The following is a 16,435-nucleotide window of genomic DNA, read 5'->3' as shown; positions in this document are numbered from 1 at the left end:
CTTGCATTAGGCTTTGGAGAGATATACTCTGCCCTCAGGGAGCAAGAGTAAGTAGCTGGGGAGATAGGCAATAACAAATTAAGCTTGTCTTGAAACTAATATACTATTGAAATATATTATCGCAAGTCAGTTATGCTTCAATTTAATAAAAAAGTAAGCTTGTAATGAAATAGGTACAGATTAGGAAATATGAAAGAAATATGAAAGAAAGAAAAAGGGTCCTGTGATAAAGAGTAATTTAGAAGGGAAAAACTGTTTTAGACAGTGTGATGGAAATGCTCCTTTTAGGAAGTGTGATTTTGGCTGAGATTTAATGGCTGAGAAGGAGCTATTCTTGTGAAGAGCCTGTTGAAGAATATTCCAGGCATGGATCCTGAATTGGGAAAGAGTTTGGCATGTTCTCAAAAGGCAGGAGTTAATGAGGCAAACATGAGCTACAGATATTTTCCTTCTAGTTTAAGGGTACTGGGAAACATTGAAGGATATTAAGCTAAGGAACAACATTATCTGATTAGCATTTTATTTTTATTGAAGTGTAGTCTGTTTACAATGTGTCAATTTCTGGTGTACAGCACAATGCTTCAGTTGTACGTGAACATACATATATTCGTTTTTATATTCTTTTTCACCATAAGTTATGCTTTTTTTTCCTCCAAAAAGTTAATGCATTTTTAAAAATTGTTCTCCCTATCATCTTACTATTGTTCACCTTTGGTGATCAAATCATAAAGTCCCAGTCTTCATGGAGCCTATACCCTAATGAGGGGAGGGGGAGTAGATAATAAACAAATAAGAAAATTGAAGAAATTCATAAAGGAATTGAACAATATGATGTGGCAGTAATTGGCAGGAGGGACAGTGGGTGGCAGGGGAGGGCTGCTTTGGAGAGGATTATTAAGGAACATTCTTTAAGAAGGTGGTATGTGAGTCAGACCTGAAGAAGGGACCAAAAAAAGTAACAGACAAAGCAGAGCCATAGCATTCGCAGAGGCGATTAGGCAGTTAGTGGACATTTGCTTTGGGAGGGGTGTTGGTTGGGGTTGTCTAGCATTTATTTTCTTTTTCTACTAAATTACGTCCTGATTTCCTTTTGGGAAATTCTGTCTCCCTTACTTAGTTTAGACATTCCTGTTAAGGTCCTTTTGTAAAATATATGAAAGGTCAGGCATATGACACCAGCCAGATAGTTAGATTCCCTATTCCAGGATTTTGAATTGTGACTCTAGTAAGGACAAAAATTAAAAGTAAACCTGGTTGGAATGAATTCACCCTAGTGATAGTGACCTCCTTTGGCAGTGCCCATTGGTGTGACTGTTTACTGCCTAGTTGTTTGGAATTGCCCCGTCTCCATGCTTGGTTCTCCAGCTTTTTGTCTATCGTGTAAGCTACTTGATTTTCTTCTGAGTTGCCTTTTTGGCCTAAGTTAACCTGAGCTGGGGATTGTCATTTGTAAGCAAAGAATCCTAATGCCAGAAAGAAAGATTTTGAGGCCTTTAAGGAACAGGAATGAGGCCAGTGTGAGAGAGAGGAGGCAGAGAGATAGGTGAAGGTGGAGATGAGGACACTTACCCGATTAAGAAGGGTGGTGCAGGCCAAGGTAAGGAGTTTGATGATGACATTATGGGTGGTGGGCAAAACTAAGTCCTGCAAGGCTTTCTAGACCATGATAAGGAATTTTATTTGAAATGCTTTTGGGAAGGGGTTGCAAAGTAAGAGAGGGAATAAACCATAGTGTTTAAGAGGAGGACTTTAGCGCCAAAATTCCTAGGTTCCAATCCCAGTGTTGTTACTTACTGTACAAACTTGAGCAAATTATTTAATATATTGTGACACAGTTTTTTCAGCTATAAAGTGGGGCCTGCCTCATACTGTTGTGAATATTGGGTGACTTAACACATGTAAATTGCTTAAAATAGTGCCTGGCACATAGTAAGTGCTCTATAAATGTTAGTTGTTATTGTTGTTTACTAAAGCAGGGCAGTAACATGATCCAGTTTGTTTTTAAAGAATCATTTTCGCTGCTCCAGTTTGTTTGTAAAAGCTCATGATGGCTAAAATTGTAGGGTACTAAAATTAGAGGCAAGGATATCATTCAGGGGTCTGTAGCAGTATTCTAGGGACTTTACATATTTTACAGATTTTTGCAAAACTAGAAGCCTTTTTGAGATACCAAGGCCATTCATTCATGGTATGCATATGTGATATAATTGACCATCCAGTTATTGGCAAGGAAAAAGATGGGGGGAAGGTGATAGCTGCTATTTACATTTCAGGTAGATGATAAGTTTCAAGTTAACTATTGGCATTTGCGAGCTTAGAAGGAGGGCATGGGAGGCAAAGAGTTAATATTACTAAAGAATAGAGAGGGCTTTTTTTGTGGGGAACTCAGTGTGGACTGAGGACAAGTTCTTACTGCAGGTTCAAAAGTAAGGTGAACCTTCAGTTTAGAAAAGTAGATGCCAAGTTATTTTGTATATATGAAGTGTGTGTGCCAGGCATTTCAAGTAATTAGCCTTGAAACCCGTAAGTAATTGTGGAGAAGAGAAGGAGGAACAGATGAAGGAGTGGCAAAAAGCAGGAAAACCAACTGGTTTTTCTGTTTCAGACATTCCTGCCCAGTTCAGAGATACCTCTGGAGTAATTCAGACAAGAAGTAATTCAACTCGCTTGAATATCTTCAGTAATCTTTACTTAATGTTTCAAAGTGCAGACTCTTGGATTATTAGACAACTCTAATTGTGAGTTAAAGTCTTCCTCCATGAATCTTTCAGACAGGGCAGTGTACGTATTTTTCCTTTTGCATAATGACAGTCATTTACCTATTCAGAATTAGCTAGCATGTTTCTCTAACCTAATTTCAGACCCTTCGTTATTCTTGTCATCATATTCTTCCTACATGTTTCCTTCAGTAAATGTGATTCCAGAAATGAGGACACTCTGCAAGATGTGGTCTGCCCAGGTTGAAGTACAGTGGAAATATTTAGTTCCTGCCACCTGAGCATTGTACTTCCAATAATGGAGTCCTAGAATCCTGTCATTAGTGTTTAGTAATCTTGTCAAATTTGTTCGCTTATTAGGCTCAGATCTCTAAATATTTCTCTTATGAACAGCTGCCGGGTCAAGTTTCTCTATTACATACCCTGTTGGTTTTTATTGGGATGGTGTGAGGGTGGGGAGATGGAGACTGAATAATTGCATTAGATGAGTTTTTTGCAGAATGTATTAATACTAAAGATACTGATTAATAGATTGGTGTGTATTTGGAAAGAGATCTTGATTGATGTGATGCTGTGTTTTTTCCTTATCTTGTTTCAACATTTGTTAACTACCTAGAAAAAGAAATAGTGCAGTCCTTAATTTTGTATGTGATACAGATGTTAATATTTGAAAGTACTTAGGCAGCAGATTTTATCATTGTTTAACTGCTTTTAGTTGCAAGAGAGGAAGAATAGTAATTAGAGAGTAATCAGGCAACACTTTGACTGGATGATGACAATTACCATCACTAATGAGGCCTTGGACATTGTATGTCTCTAGGTGTGTGATACACATCCCCTGTGTAGTACTCTGGTCAAGCATGCGTAACCTCAATCTCGATTAAAGGGAGGCTAAAGAAATGTTACAAGTAAATGCTATTCCTGATCCTAGGCTGGATCCTATAAAGGGAATTATAGGCCATTGGATATTTCAAGATATGTGGATGGTAGATGGTATATTAGACAAAAATTATATTAATGTAAACTTATGAAGCTGATAACTGCAGTGTCCTTATTCTTAGAAAAATACACCTTGAAGTATTTAGGGATAAAGTGGCCACAATTTTAAACATTTTTATATATATACACACACACACACGCACATAGAATATTTATATATGTACACATACATAGAATATTTATATATATATGTTGATAGAAAACAAGCAGATGGGGCAATATGTCAACAATAGATGAGTGTGAGTAAAGATGGGTGTTCTTTGTCATTTTTTGGATAACTTTGAACATTTGAAATGATCTCCAAATGAAAAATGTTTTAAAAAACAGGCTGACAGTAATAATATGAAATTTAATAAAAATAAAGTGCAAAACTTAAGTTCAGAATATTCTTTAAGAGACTCTGCTTTGCTAGCAGCATTTAATTTGAAAGAGGACTAGATTTTGTTTGTTTGTTCTTTTTGTTTCAGTTGATTGCTTATGAGCATAAGATAATCCAACATTGCTAAGTATAGCTTAGTCATAAAAAATAATGCAGTCTTTAAAGACTTAAACATAAGACAAGACACTATAAGCCTCCTACAAGAAAACATAGGCAAAAACATTCTCTAACATAAATCTTAGCAATGTTCTCCTAGGGCAGTCTACCCAGGCAATAGAAATAAAAGCAAAAATAAACAAATGGGACCTAATTAAATTTATAAGCTTTTGTACAGCAAAGGAAACTATAAACAAAACAAAAAGACAACCTACGGACTGGGAGAAAACACTTGCAAATGATGGAACAATCATTGGACAAGGGCTTAATTTCCAGAATATACAAACATCTCATAAACTTAACAGAAACCAAACAACCCAGTCCAAAAATGGACAGAAGATTTAAACATTTCTCCAGTGAAGACATACAAATGGCCAGTAGGCACATGAAAAAATGCTCAGTATCGCTAATTATCAGAGAAATGCAAATCAAAACTACAATGAGGTATCACCTCACATCAGTCAGAATGGCCATCATTAAAAAGTCCACAAATAGTAAATGCTGGAGAGGGTGTGGAGAAAAGGGAACCCTCCTACACTGTTGGTAGCAATGTAGTTTGGTGCAGCCATTATGGGAAACAGTATGGAGATTCCTTTAAAAATTAAAAATAGATTTATCATATGATCCAGCAATCCCACTCCTGGGCATAAATCTGGAGGATACTGTAATTCAGAAAGATACATGCACCCCAGTGTTCACAGCAGCACTGTTTACAGTAGCCAAGACGTGGAATAACCAAATATCCATCAACAGATGACTGGATAAAGAAGTTCACACACACACACACACACTGAAGTACTACTGAGCCATAAAAAAGAATATAGTAATGCCATTTGCAGCAACATGGATGGATCTGGAGATTGTCATTCTAAGTGAAGTAAGTCAGAAGGAGAAAGACAAATACCATAAGATATCACTTCAGTAGAATCTAAAAAAAAATGACACAAATGAACTTATTTACAAAATAGAAACAGACTCACTGACATAGAAAACAAACTTATGGTTACCAGAGGGGAAAGGGAAGGGAAAGAGATAAATTTGGGAGTTAGAGATGTGCAGATACTAACTACTGTGTATAAAATAAATAAACAACATGTTTCTACTGTGTAGCACAGAGAACTATATTCAATATCTTGTAGTAACCTATGATGAAAAAATATGAAAAGGAGATAGGTGTGAGAAGATGGCGGAGTAGAAGGACTCTCGCAGGTCACCCTCTCCCACAAATACACCAAGACCCACATCTACAGACCCATTCAGCCAACCAGAGCACCTGTGGAACTCCGACAGAACATCGCCCTCTTCAAAAGATAAAGACGCCAAAAATCTGGTAGGAGAAAAGGAAAAAAGAAAGAACAAAAGGCAAAGCAGCGCGGGACGGGTCCCGCGTGGAGGGAGCGGCAAAGGAGGACTGGCGCTCGCTCGCTAGGTCTCCCCTCTCCAACTGAGAGGCCAGCGGGACGGAGGGGGAGCCTCCGAGGCTCGGATCTATACAGAGCAGCCCTTGACTAACAGAACTAAGTTAAACGGGCACAGAGCGTCCTCCCCGACACCCAGCCTGAGACGCGGGCCGGCAGCCGCGGGTAGGGCCAGGCTGCACAAGCCGGGCGGAGGACGGAAGTGGCTGCACGGAGGCAGCCCCGGGGAACGCTAGGGGCTGCGCGCCCTGGCTGTGGGTGCACAGGGCAGAACAACCTGGGCCCTCCATAAAACAGCAAGGTTGATGTGCTCTTGGGGGAAGGGTGCACACCCCCATCTCTGAAAACCCGTGGAAAGTTTTCGGGGGAAGAGAGGCGGGGCTCAGGCACAGCCGCCATATCCTCCGCGCTGAGCACTCAGGCAGGGGCGGGGGTGAAACCTGCATCCGCACCGAAGGGCTTGGCAGCCTCAAAGGCCAGACTGAGACTGGCCTGCAGCCCGGGGCAGATAGGATCCTTCCATCCTGGTCCCTCAGAGAACTTGCTCCACAAAGACAAACAGGGAGCTGGGTTTTGGCTCGGAGCAGGGACAGGGCTGTCCCTCGGTCTTCCCCGAGCCCACCCGCGGAGCGCCGACCAGGGCGGAGCGCGCAGCCGCACGGAGCTACTGGCGGCGCAGGTAGAGGGAGAGCGACCCCCCCCCCGCCCCGCCTTTCGGGCAGGAGCACAGCCCCTGACCGAGGTGCTGGGAGGGGGCACGACCCGCCCTCCTGCCCGGCCAGTCTGCAACATCTGACTGCGGCATCCGGAGGGGCAGCGACCCGCCCGCCCACAGCAGAGAGCTGCACCTGACCCAGTGTTAGGAGGAGGCGCGCTCTGCTTGCCGACAGGTGCTGGGAGCAGCACAGAAGAGGGCGCCAACGGAGGGCCTCTGAAAACAGCAAGCTGAGCTTCCAAAACAGGACGAAGACAGAAAGACTTCACATCAAAAGCACACAGACTCCAGGAGAACACCGACAAACCACCCCCCCCCTTTTTTTTTTAATGTTTTTACCTGTTCTATTTTCTATTACTCTCTTAATTTTTACTTCTTAATTCATTTCTATTTCTCTTGGGTTTTGATGTCCTGCTATTGATTAGACACAGGTTTCAAATACATCTATTCATCTCCCCCCCCCCTTTTTTTGTAAAGGTTTTAAAAGAACATCTCAACCCGATTAATACTCTGCTTCAACTCACTCTTCTATTATTCATTATACACTGTTTTCAAACCCTCCTTCTCCCTTCTTTTAAAATTCTTTCTCTCTCTCTCTTTTTTCTTTTTTTCCTAAGTTCTATTCCTAAATAGGCATCAGATAGATAAAATCTTTAAGGACCAAAATAAACAACTGATACTCCATAAACCACAGTGCCAAAGAGGTATGAGCAAGATGAAGAAGCAGAAAAACCTTTCCCAATTAAAAGAACAAGAGAAATCCCCTGAAAGAAAGATCAACGAAATAGACATCGATAGCCTACTAGATCAAGATTTCAAAAAAGGAGTGATCGAATTGCTGAAGGAATTAAAAGAGATAGTGTTTAGAGATATAAAATATGTCAAAAATGAAATTGAAGCTATAAAGAAGAGCCAAGTAGAATGGGTAAACTCATTGACAGAGATGAGGAATGATCTGTGCAAAGCCGACTAGATAATGCAGAGGAACGAATTAGTGATCTAGAAGACAGGGCAATAGAAAGCATCCATTCAGAAGAACAACAAGATAAGCAAATAAAAAATAATGAAAATAGCATAAGGGACCTATGGGATAATATAAAGCGTCCCAATCTTCGCATAATAGGGGTCCCAGAAGGAGAAGAAAGATCAAAGGGGATTGAAAAGGTTTTTGAAGAAATCATGACTGTGAAAACTTCCCAAACTTAAAGAAGGAATCAGATATCCAAGTACAGGAAGCTCAGAGGGTCCCAAACAGGAAGAACCCAAATAGACCCACACCAAGACATATCATAATCAAGATGGCCAGAGTCAAGGATAAAGAAATGATTCTAAAGGCAGCAAGAGAAAAGCAAAGAGTAAGTTACAAGGGAACCCCCATAAGGCTCTCAGCTGATTTCTCTACACAAACACTACAGGCCAGAAGGGAGTGGCAAGATATATTCAAAGCCCTGAATGAAAAAAAGATGCAGCCTAGGATCCTTTATCCAGCAAGGCTATCCTTGAGGATAGAAGGAGAAATAAAGAGTTTCACAGACAAAAAAAAGCTGCAGGAGTTTAGCAACACTAAACCCATGCTAAAAGAAATATTGAAAGGGCTATTCTAAATAGAAAAGCAGCAGGATGCTACAGAAATGAGAAACACACAACTGGAAAGGTGATAACTCATGAATTACAAATAAACATGAAATTATAGAAGAAGACGTACAAATCACTGAGAGTGGGAGAGGGAGGCAGGGAAATATAGAATATCTTTTTCTTTTTTAAATTTTTTTAACAGTAGGATGGGTTTGAGATCATGTTACTATCAGTTTAATAAAAACAGTTACAGTAATGGGTTGATAGATTTACAAAAAGGGGTAACCACAAGCCAAAAATTTACAAAGGAGTCACAAAAATTAAATAAAATCCATGATAATACAAAGGAAAATTACCAAACCACAAAAGGAAGAAGAAAGGAACAAAGAGGATATACCAATTCAACTGCAAAGATAAGTTCAAAATGGCAATAAACACACATCTATCATTAATTACTGTAAATGTTAATGGACTAAATGCTCCAGTCAAAAGACACAGAGTGGCAGACTGGATAATAAAGCAAGAACCTTCAATATGCTGCATACAAGAGACCCACTTTAGGGAGAAGGACACATATAGATTGAGAGTGAAGTTCATAGCAGCACTATTTACAATAGCCAAAACATGGAAACAGCCTAAATGTCCATCAACAGGTGACTGGATAAAGAAGATGTTGTATATTTATACAACGGAATACTACTCAGCCATAAAAACCAACAACATAATGCCATTTGCAGCAACATGGATGCTCCTGGAGAATGTCATTCTAAGTGAAGTAAGCCAGAAAGAGAAAGAAAAATACCATATGAGATCGCTTGTATGTGGAATCTAAAAAACAAAAACAAAAACAAACAAACAAACAAAAACAAAGCGTAAATAAAGGACAGAAATAGACTCACAAACAGAGAATACAGACTTGTGGTTACCAGGGGGGTGGAGGGTGGGAAGGGATAGACTGGGATTTCAAAATTGTAGAATAGACTACACTGTATAGCACAGGGAAATATACACAAAATGTTATGATAACTCACAGAGAAAAAAATGTGACGAGTGTGTATATGTCCATGAATAACTGAAAAATTGTGCTGAACACTGGAATTTGACACAACATTGTAAAATGATTATAAATCAATAAAAAATGTTAAAAAAATATGAAAAGGAATATATGTATGTACATGTATGACTGAAATATTACGCTATACACCAGAAATTGACACATTGTAAACTGACTATACTTCAATTAAAAAAATAGATTAAATATAACCTTAGAATGTAGTAATATAGTATAATATCCAAAAAAAGGGAATGGTTATGCTACTGTATTCTTTTTTAATGCCACTGTATTCTGTACTTAAAAATATGCCCAATTGGGGATGGTTCTAAGATCATATTGTAGTAGAAAGAGAACTACCAAGTTGAGTGTCTTTTTATGTGCCAGGTACTGTAGAAGTGCTTTACGTGTTATTTCGTTTTTAAACTTTATAAAATGGCAGGGAGGTGGGAGTTATTTCCAGTTTGTCAGTTAAGAAACTGCCTTAGCTGATCTAGTCAACTGGTCGTGTCCACATACTTGGCATTTTGATTACGGCTTTGTTCAACTTACAAGTAAAAGCTCTTTCCGCTAGATGCTGCTGCCGCTCTCCTAAGCTTATACAGGAGAGCTTGACAGGGTGTAGCCTGAAATAGAAATACTGAGGACAGTTACAGCTGGCTAATATTTGTGAAGTTTAGTCATCTAGAAGAAGAATTAGCCTGATTTTTAAAAAACTAGTTTGAAGAACTATAAAAAAAAAAAGACAAAAATTGCAGCTGATTAAAAAAAGAAGAACCATTATTTTGTGAACTGCTGTTAGCCTGCCCTTCATTAGAGGTGCCTGGGTGGTTAACGTGGATTTCTGCATTGGCTGGGGAGCTAGAGTATGTAAGACTTTGTGGGTCTCTTAAAGCTCTGAGAATCCATGGTAACATTGTTAAAATTGTTGATCGTTGGACTAGCTTTCCATCATATTCAAAACATCTTTTTTTAACTAGCTGTTTTTCTCTGTGCATTGTTTTTAGATTTATCCATGTTTATAAATATAGTTCTAGTTCATGTATCAACTGCTATACGTTTAGTTCCAGTATGAAATAAATTTGGTGGACATTTAGGTTGTATGCACACATTAGCTATTATAAAAAATGCTGCAATAAATATCTCCTTGTATACATATATGAGACTTAACTTTAAGGACATAACTAGAGGTGGAATTACTGGGTCATAGTACATTACTTAACCAACTTTTCAAATATTGTGACACATACAATATAATAATATTTTACAATAAACAGAGAAGGCTACTTGAGGCTGGAGATAACTGGCTTAAAGGCTGTAGCCACCCAGGACCCACACTGCTGACCCAAGGTCACACTCGCACCCTCCAAGGTATATCACTTGGAAAGCTCAGGTCATAGATACTTACATCTTTAGCATTAGTAGGTATTGCTGAATTTCTCGCCAAAATGATTATGTCAGGTTATTAAAATCCTACTGTGTTAGTTATCTATTGCTGTCTAACTGAATACTCCCAAACCTAACAGTTCAAAGCACTGATCATCTCACATGGCTTTTGTGGCTTAGGAACCTGGGAGTGGCTTAACTAGGTGGTTCTGGCTCCGGATCTCTCATGTGGTTACAGTCAAGATGCCAGCTATGATTTTGATCATCTGAAAGCCTGAACGCAGTTGGGGCATTCACTTCTAGGATAGCTCACTCACACGGCTGTTGTCAGGAGGTCTCAGTGCCTTGCCCTGTGGGCCTCTCTGTGTGGCTGCTTGATGTGTCTTCATGACATGGCAGCCAGCTTCCCCAGAGCAAGTGATCTGAGAGAGAACAAGGCAGTAGCCACAATGTGTTTTTATGATCTAGTGTCATAATAAGTGACACTTCATCACTTTCTCCATGTGTTTTTTTGGTAGCTGTTATCACTGAGTCACTAGGTCTTGCCCACCCTTAAGTGGAAGGGAATTAATAACCCTTACCTCTTTTTTAAAAAAAGTAGCAAGAAAAATTGTGCTCTACACTAGAATTTGACACAACATTGTAAAATGACTATAACTCAATAAAAAAATGTAAAAAAAATGCCCTTTTAGCACAAAAAAAGTAACCAAATAACATGTGCACGTATTTTAAAACCACACGTAGTTCCCATTTCTTTATGATTTTTTATTCATTCACCAAATATTTATTAAATGCCTACTGTGTGCCATGTATTGCTCTAGGTTCTGAGGATTCTGCAGTAAAGAAAACAGTTGAAAATTCCTGGACCCATGAAACTTACTTTCTAGTAAAGAGAAACAGATGATAAACTAAAATAAATAAGTAAAATATATATTGTGGAATATAAAAAAAAAAAACTACCGTGAAAAAAAAAGTGGGGAACGCTGTAGGGGTGGGAGTATAATTTTAAATGAGATGGTCAGAGGAGGTCTGAGAAGATGACATTTGAGTGAAGAGGCATCAAGGCCTGTGGGTGTCAGGGGCAAGAGAATTTGGAAGAAACAACAAATACAAGTATCCTTATTATGATTTTTTTTTTTTAACTGAGCAGCTTGAAATGTGGAGTTGCCATTAATTGATACAGGAAGGACTGGAGCATATGTTGTAGGGAGAAGTCAGGGGTTCAACTTTGGAAAAGTTACCTTCCAGGTACTTATCAGACTTCAAAGTGGTGATGTCCATTTATTTGCCTTCTGGTTATGTGAATTGACTAGGTGAGGGCTAGGCTAGAGAGATCATTTTGGGAGCCAGTGACATAGAGATGATGTTCAAAGGCTTGTGGCCGAATCAAGGGACTGAGTGTAGGTAGAAAATTGGAAAGGTCCAGTGACGGAGCACTGAGGTACTCTGGTAAGAGGTGGGATGTGAATGGAAGAACAGGGTAAAACAGGGCTGAGAAAGAGCCGCAAGTAAGATACCAGAACATTTAGGAGAGTGTCCCAAAAGCTAAGTGAGGGGAGTGTTTCAAGAAGTTAAGTGTTTTGTTAAATGCCAATTATACCTCAATTTTAAAAAAACAATATTTCAAATACTGTTGTTAGTAAAGGCTGAGAAGTGACCTTTGGGTTTAACAATGTGAAAGTCATTGATGACCTCGACAAAGTAGCTTTTGGTGGAATAGTGAGACTGCAGTCATGATTGGAGTTGGTTCAAGGAAGAGCGAGAGGAAGAAGTTTTGATATAGCAAGTTTAGACATTCTTCCTAGGAGTTTGGGAAGGAGAGACATGGGGCTTTAGCTGGAGTAGAAATACAGGGTCGAGAGAGGGTTTACTACTATTGTTGTAGAAAGGGAAGAACTAATAGCAGTTGATGGGAAAGAGCCACCGGAACAGTGAAAACTTCACGTAGGAGATAAAATATAATGGCTCTTGTAACATCCAACGACAGTTATTGTAACATAATTTTGTAAACAAAAATATGGGAAATGAGGCTATATTTTAATATAAAAAGATATGTCAGAGAGATGAAATTATTTCAGTAATGAAAAAATTGCTTCTGTTTTTTCTCTTGATTTTATCTTTCATATAGAAAATAATCTTTTTTAAGCTTTATTAAGATATAATTGACATACATCACTGTATAAGTTTAAAGTTTACAGCATTAAGAAAAATCCTGTAGATTTGGACATTTAAGCTGAAAGAAATTATTTGTTACATTACTTTTCCAGTCTAAGGACTAAGGTCTGGCACTTGTGAAGAAAATTTTAGGAAGTGTTTGAGTTCTAGCTTTCTTTATTTTAACTTGTTATATGGTAATTCTTGTTGGCCCATTGTAAATTACAGTATTTAGCACCCTTCTTATGGTTTATAGCCATTTTTTCCAAGTTTTTTGGGAGAGAAGTTTGCCTATCAAAATTGGTATTATTTGGGCACTGATGATCAAAATTACTTGAGTGCAAATGTAGCAAAGTTGCCTCCTACTGGCTGCCTGATGAAATTGCATGTGAGTCTTGCAAATCATTTATTCATTGAACAGGTATTTGAGTGCAGTGTGTGCCAAGCACGTTGTCTCTGCCCTCATGGAAGCTTACAGTTTAGAAAAGGGAAAAGGCATTCATCAGATGATCACAAAAAGAACTGAAAAATTACAACTCCTAAGCTCTTGTATATGTGTTAATGAGAACTTAAAATAGGGAGAGGCCAGAGAAGTGATGTTTGAGCTGAGATCTGAAGAATTACTAAAAGTTAATAGAAAAAGAAAATGTGTTATAGGCATAAGGTCTGCATTTGTGGACAGCTCTGCAATAGGAAGAGGCATGGTGAATATAAGGGACTTTGATGAGGGCCAGAGTGGAACAGAGATAGGGGAATAAGAGGCATAAAAATAAAAAAAGAAAATACTGCATATTTGTAACTGTGGTTAAGAGTTGTGTCTTTATCTTAAGAACAAGAATAAACTGTTGCGGAGTTGGAGTGGGAAACATACAACTAGATTTGTGTGTGTGTGTTTTAATTATGGCAAAATATGCATAACAGAATTTATATCTTAATCATTTTAAGTGTACAGTTCAGTGGTATTAAGTATAACATTTACATTATTGTGCAATTATCACCACCAGCCATCTTAAATTTTGTGTTTTAAAAAAGATGATTTTGGTTGCAGTTTTGAATATGGACTTGGTGAGGCAGAAGTTGCTGGGAAGCTCTCTATGGGAAGCCATCTGCAGAGTGGGGGAGGTGCTGAAATTCACTAGAGATAAGGACCAGTAGGTGTCCTGCACACTGTTGGCTGCAGCGTGTACCAGGAGCAAGCAGAGAACATACTGAAACCAGAAGAAAGGCCTCTTTCTCCTCTGGTAGTCCCTCCAGTGCCTCTAGTGAGGACAAAAGGGAAATGGCCATTGAGCAGGCAACCAAAAACATGTGCCAGTGTCCAAGGCCCCTCCCTTCAGTATGTACAGGAATGACGTTCTGTGCTCCTATAATGGTATACAAATACTAGACCAATAATAAAAACATTTAGTTCAATTCTGATTCTTACTCATTGGATCTCAGATAAAGCCATGTAGATTCCCTGAACTGGCAAAATAAGGAACTGGCTATATCTTATGTTCCTAAATTTGACTGTGGATATGAATCATCTGTGAGTTAAAAATTCAGATTCTAGGGACTTTTACTGGCAAATTTAAAGCAACTTGAACATCAAAATAATAACAGGAATAAGTTATAAAATATTGAGGGGAATTTGTATGCTGAAAACTATAAAACACTGATGAAAGAAATCAAAGATCTAAATGAATAAGTTCTTGGACTGGGAGATATAATATTATTAAGATGGCATTTTTCTCCAAACTGATTTGTAGGTTCAGTGCAATCCCATTCAAAACCCAGAGTCTGAGAAATTTAAGTTAGGAGAAATGTGCCTTTCTTCTGGTAATGTATTAAGGTTTAGAGAAAAAAGGAAAAAAAAACAAACAAGAGATTGGCAAGATATTGGGATTAGTAATTTGGGAGTTAAAAGCTTCGGAGGATGATTTTTCCAAAAGAGTGTACATATATGCTTGTGTGTATATATCCACAGATGTCTCCAGAATATGTAAGGACAGTAGTTGTTTCCTAAGTGGAGAATCAGGAAGGACGTGAATGGAAAGGGAAATTTTTGTATCTTTTGGGGTTTTGTGCCTTGCAAAACAAATAACACATAAAAAATGTCCTTGTTTTCAAATTTATAAAGATTTTAATGTTAGTTTATATATGAGAAATTGTGACCCTTCTTCAAGGTCATATAAACTGCATTAGCTTGAAATTTGGAATTTCTTTTTTTAATCTAGATTTTAAGTTTAGACATATTAGGGGGTTTCACTTTATATAAATTTATGTTCTTACTTGGAGTGGCAATATTAATTACAAATATTAGAGAAACACTGCTTTTGAAAGCTTTTAGCATGATATATGAACTCTGTAATTGCTACTTTAATATTTATCTGAACTATTTCCATGTTCATTTTTATAGTTTCATCAACCAGGGAGCTTTGTTTTACTGGTATAAAGAAGTAAGTGTGTCTTTGTGGGCTGACCTGGATTATAATTAACGTTTAGCGGTCATATGTGTTCTCTTTTGTTGCTCTGAAGGATGAATTGCCCCTTTCAAGAGGCGATTTTAGCAGTGAATTTTGCTATTTTAGAGTGGAGTAATTGATTTGAGTTACTCTTTTCTTGGACCCTGAGCGTGTTTGAATTGGCCAATATTTCTGATGGGAGCTATGGGGAAGTTTAAATAAGGAAGGGAGAGGACAGAGTGCTTCCTCTGGTTTAGCAAAAGTTGGACCTGCTGAAAGACGGCAAAAACAGTTTACCCTCTTGTCTGAAAACCTTTTGCTCTTAATTTAGGTCTTCCCTTGAAGTGTTTCACAACAAACAAAAGAGGCAGAAATTAATGTTTTTTTCTGTTTCCTCCTTCCTGTTTTGGGGCATGAAGAGTTTACATTGCCCTACTTACTTTGTCTTATGTATCACAAAAGAGTAGATGGTTTCTGTAATTTTTTTTTTCTATTTCAGTTTTACTGATCTTTTTAATGGCCCAAGTCAACCAAAACTTCTTTTCTGTTGAACATTTTGAGGTTTACTTCTAATAGATCTAAGAGGCAGAAGTTTTAGGTATTGTTTTAGGTGCAACTAATCAAGAAGAAGGCTGACTATGTAAGGACCCTGTTTTACTGGCTCACCCAAATGGTGAACCGTTGATCTTCAAAGGCTAGTCGTATGGTAGGGTTAAGAGTATAAAAACACTCATCTTTCTGTTTTGTTTTGTTTTGTTTTAAAGTTGAACTATAGTTGGTTTACAATGCTGTGTTAATTTCTGGTGAAAATGCTCATCTTTATCTCTGGAATTTTCTTCCTGGTGACTGGCACTCATTCCTTAAGTTTTGATGTAGTTATTTTCTTGACCTCTAGGAGGTTAACAGGAGGTTTTCAGATGGCCACAAGGAGTCTTATTTTTAGAGCCAGTTCTCCCCACCTTATCTTTTCTTCATAATTATCTTGGTTAATCTTGGGCCTTTGCTCTTCCCTATACATTTTAGAATCAGCTTGTCCTTTTGGGATTTTGATTGGAATTACATTGATGTTATTCTTGCAAGATTTAGCATATTAAATATTGGAAGACTTAACATATTAAATCTTCCTGTCTCTGATTATAGTTATTTCTTCATTTATTTAGTCTGTTTAATGTTTTAGAATCTAATTATATAATCTTGTCCATAAAAGACTTGCACACCTTTTGTTAAATTTATTTCTCAATACCTAACATTTGCTTCATTGTTGTAAATGGAATTCTTTAAACTTTTGTATTTTCTTTTTCTTGCTATTACAGAAAAATACCGCTGACTTTTATATATTGGATTTGTATTTAACAAGCTTGCTAAATGTTCCTGTTCTGATAATTTAATCTCTTTTTGGTTTCCCTTGCAGAAATAAAATTATCTGCAAATAATGATAGTT

At 38.0% G+C, this 16,435-nt stretch overlaps 1 protein-coding gene across 2 annotated transcripts in view; it reads left to right on the top strand.

The window, feature by feature from the left end:
• Positions 1-16,435, top strand: part of PPM1D (protein phosphatase, Mg2+/Mn2+ dependent 1D) — a 47,081-nt gene that overhangs the window by 22,352 nt on the left and 8,294 nt on the right. The gene's annotated exons all lie outside the window — the stretch shown is intronic.

This window comes from Camelus dromedarius, chromosome 16 (assembly GCF_036321535.1).
Source record: "Camelus dromedarius isolate mCamDro1 chromosome 16, mCamDro1.pat, whole genome shotgun sequence".
Taxonomy (NCBI): domain Eukaryota; kingdom Metazoa; phylum Chordata; class Mammalia; order Artiodactyla; family Camelidae; genus Camelus; species Camelus dromedarius.
This window is presented reverse-complemented; position numbering and strand designations above follow the sequence as displayed.